The sequence below is a fragment of the Conger conger genome, chromosome 17 (assembly GCF_963514075.1).
Source record: "Conger conger chromosome 17, fConCon1.1, whole genome shotgun sequence".
In the NCBI taxonomy this organism is placed as follows: Eukaryota; Metazoa; Chordata; class Actinopteri; order Anguilliformes; family Congridae; genus Conger; species Conger conger.
The window spans coordinates 6307271-6311677 of record NC_083776.1 but is presented as its reverse complement, the minus strand read 5'-3'; the positions used below and the strand labels follow the sequence as shown (position 1 = coordinate 6311677).

General features: G+C 40.8%; 1 long non-coding RNA gene across 1 annotated transcript; it reads right to left on the bottom strand.

The window, feature by feature from the left end:
* Window positions 1-1365: 1365 nt before the first annotated feature.
* LOC133117104 (uncharacterized) lies at window positions 1366-3158 on the bottom strand. Its single transcript, XR_009705927.1, has 2 exons — window positions 3071-3158; window positions 1366-1538 (listed from the first exon to the last, which is right to left on the bottom strand). It is a non-coding gene; the product is annotated as an uncharacterized LOC133117104 (long non-coding RNA).
* Between the last annotated feature and the right edge of the window lie 1249 nt (window positions 3159-4407).

The window sequence follows — 4407 nt, the reverse complement described above, 5'->3', positions numbered from 1 at the left end:
CCAAAAGGGTGCTTTGTCTGACAATGTCCACAAGCCAACGCTGGAATCCATAAATATTTGCGAGCCGCCTATTCAGATGAATTTCACAAACCAAAAATAAATGTAAACTATTTCTGCAGTTGCCCTTATGATGTTGACCCCCGCTGTCAACAGCGAACCTCCTCTGTTTTCACTGAGGGGATATTTATTGGCCTTCTAAAAATACACATTTGTTAGCTTCGCCCTCGGGGTGAGTAAGAGTGATCCAATTCAAAAGAACTATTATCCAATTTGGCAATGCACTCTGTTCACACACATCAGACGGAGAAACTGAATCAAGGCTTGACGTGCCTGACAGCTGGGAAGCTAAAAATCGATGACACCGCTTCATTTCTATGTACACACGTCCACATCGTTTCCTGCTGGAATACACTGTACACAGTCTATCCGCCATACTGTACATGATTAACTACACGGGTAAACACAACTAGGCAAAGGCGTTTGGATGAACGTTACTGGCTATGACTCAGTGTACAAATATATGTACAAAAAACCCAGACTGCGAACCACACTATGACTATTATAATAATTCAAAATTATTTATGATTAAGGATGGCTTTTCTCTGATGAATTGAGTTAGTGTTTTTGTTTTATTTGTGCTCTATCTTTTAATAGAATAAGAAGTGCTTAATGTTGGATTCTGTTGACTCAAGAGTACACTCAGTGACCACTTTATCAGATAAACCTGTACACAGCTAGTTAAGGCAAATATTTAAATCAGTCAATCATGTGGCAGCAATTAAATGCATAAAAGCATGCAGATGTGGTCAAGAGGTTCAGCTGTTTTTCAGACCAAAATGGGAAAGAAATGTGATCTAAGTGACTTTGACCGTGGAATGATTGTTGGTGTCAGACAGGGTGGTTTGAGTATCTCAGAAACTGCTGATCTCCTTGGATTTTCACACAAAACAGTCCCTAGAGTTTGCATAGAATGGTGCAAAAAAAAAAAAAAAAAAAAAAAAAAAAAAAAAACATCCAGTGAGCAGCACACCTTGTTAATGAGAGACGTCAGAGGAGAATGGCCAGACTGGTCAAAGCTGACAGGAAGATAACAGTAATGCAAATAACCATGCATTACTATAGTGGTATGCAGAAGAGCATCTTTGAACATACAAAGTGTCAAACCTCTAAGTGGATAGGCTATTAAGTACTAATTAAGTAGCTAATAAGTACCTAATAAAGTGCTCACTCGGTGTCTATGCTTTGACAAAATCACAACAGACCATACTTTACCAACTATGACAAATTAAAATTAATAGCTTAAAATGACTAAATTTAGCTTAAAATGGCTAAATCAAAGTGGCATATTGAACTAGCTATTTCCAAAAATGCAATGACAGTCAACTGACATTGCGTTTTATTTGTCCTTTAAGTATAAAACTCCCATAATCCTACTGTGTACAACATTAGAGAAAATTCTTCTTGGCAGGTTTTGCTTGGCCAGGAACAGCAGTCCTGTCTCTCCCTGACTGCCACCATCTTGGATTTCCCCTCTTTCTCTGCAAAGGAGGCAGTGATGTGTTTGTTAGCTCACTGCTGGTTCTCATCAGGCCGTTACCCCCACAACACCACCCTGTTGAATTTGATGATGACAATTAAATCTATATTTAATGTTAGATTCAGGAGCCCAGCTGGAGATAACATTCTCATGCCCCATTGAAGTGCTCAAACCTGCCTTTTCACATTAAAGTGCCAGGAATAAAAATAAAAAACATGACAGTGACAAAAGCGGAATGAGCTGGCGAGGAAGTTTAGCGGTTAGTTAGAGTGCAGTTCATAAGCACTCGGACACTGGTACAATTTCTGTTGTTTTGGCTCTGTCTGCATATTGGATTGGAGATGAATGTGATAGCATGACCTAAGTGGGTTCACTGCAAGATGCAAACCACTGGCAAGCCTCAAGAACAGAACAGCCTGGCCACATTCAGAGATTGCAAAAATAAAATTTCGTTCAGGAATTGTTGAGAATTAGTTCTATAGAATTAGTTCTGGAAACGAACACTTATGGATGAAAAGAGAAAAAAAGGACCTGCTCATGGTCCAAAGCAACCAAGGAGTTTCTCAGGGCCAAAACGTGGAATGTTCTGGACTGGCCCAACCAGTCACCCTTCCTGAATCCTACTGAATATGCGTTTCCCTAGCTGAAGACCAGACTGGGGGGCATGACTCCCTGAAGCACACAGGGGCTGAAGGGGGCTCCAGTACAGGCCTAGCCAGGCCCCGCCAGGGACGACGCCCAGTCTGGTGATGCCGGTGAATCACAGACCTCAGGCAATGCCAATAGGCACAGAGAGCAGGCTTATATACGGAACTGGACAATTAATACGTACACAATCCTAAGACTACCAATATAGGCAATACTGGATAAAGCAATAAGGTCGAAGTACGATATTAGCCAAGTCATATCCAGACACTCATTCATTCACTCCCCCCTCCTCTCACTCACACTCACACACACCCTTACATGTTCAGATATAGCTAGCCTATAAATGATGATAAAAATATTCCGGTTGCCTGTGTTTCATGCCAGTAGGCTAGATACCGTGGATAGATCAAGATATGGTGTGCCTTAGCACTGCAGCATTTGGCAGGAAAGTGTAAGGGGGAGAAGGAAGAAACAAAAATAACCAAACGTTTGGGGCTTTTGTTTCGGGGGGCAGCATTGTGTATGCAGGGTTTTTATTGCCACCAATTACCATGGCTCAATTAACTAATTAGCACTAGGTGTTGGTTTTCACGATGTATTATTACTCCAACTTAATCACCAGGAGCTAATATGCCTACCAAACTTGGAATTTAGCGAAGGTTAAATTCAGTCAAAAGTTTCTCAAGTCTTGCAAACTGGCCCCGGTAACGTCAGCTAAAATACCTAGCTTAGCTTAGCTATGTTAGCTAGTCATATATAGGCCTATGAATAGCTCACTGGATTATTTAAATTCAACAGTTCGACCGTTAGCTAGATAAATATACCCGTTAGGTAGCTTGCAAGGTACAGGACTGAAATATGGAGGTGTAAGATCATAAAACCTACCTTGAATAAAACGGCTGGCGCAAACAACAGTGTCTCCGGTGTTCCTGTGGTGGAAGACCGCTTGGCTCGAGGCGCTGTCCACAAACGTGACACAAAAACGTCCACAAAAGTCCTTTCTTCACTTATTTATTTTGATCTTCTTTATAGAATCGTATATCTTTGGTAATGCCATGTCTTTTCGAACAGCTTGTTATCACAGCACGTCAAGTAAAGTTGTTTCTGGTAATTGAATGTTAAGAGAAGCCTGATTGAAGGATTGGAAATCGCGCTGGAACAGCTGTTTGGGTAAATTTTGACGGCGGTGTAAGCGCTGCTTGCACACCTGTTTAACAGTAGATTAGATTTGACAGGTGTCGTATGATTTCATGGGGGACCGGATTTCATACGACAACGGCAGTAGAAAGCATTTCGTACATGGAAACAATCTTCAGCTGTCTTTTAAAAGCAATGTCATTTATACGTGCTAACGTGCTCGCCACTTTTCATTTTATCAAGGTGCCACCTACAAAACTCAATGCATGTCCACCATATTGTTTAATTTTGCCCATTGTAGCAGTGTTTCCCAAATTAAATCACTCTTAGAGCACATTTACTTAGTGAGCACTTTATTATGTATTTATTATACTTTTTTTTTACAGTCTTCTGCTGCTGTAGCCTACCCACTAGTTGCCGTAAATTATTTTCAAGATAAATGGCGTGCATGAAAAATAATCGTGAAACAATTACGAGTACTCATTAATTAGAGGGCAAATCTATCTATATCTTTTTATATGTGTTGTGTTGAGTCATAGTGACAATACAGTACTACTGCATGTTCATAGACTTGTGGTTACTATGTCCACACTTAGAGAAGAAAGTGCGGTTTTCTTTTACTCACGTGACAAAAACTACTTATTTTTTTGGCATTTATGGGGGCAGGCTGGAGCTATGAATGCCATCACACGTTATATGATATTACATTAGTCATTTTGCTTTTATCCAGAACGACATACTGTACAATGAAGTGAATCAGCCACTACAGTGGACACGCTGCAAAAGCCTGCAAAAGTGACAAAAACGCATAAATATATTTGTGCATTTCTCATCAGGAAAACCATCGTGTGGAATCACAACAGGGAACAATGGCGGCTCAAGACTAGACTTAACCACTCACTCCCATTAAATCGTGATTTCAGTGTGGCAGTGAAGGCTCCAGTAGAGGTGTTGACAGAGAAGAAATCGCTCTCCTTCATGACATTCTGGGTGCTTCCCAGAGCAAAAAAAAAAAAAAAAAATGCATCCTCGTTTCCTCCACTGCCTCATCTGTACTGGAGGGAGGAGATGAGTGGAGGAACGGA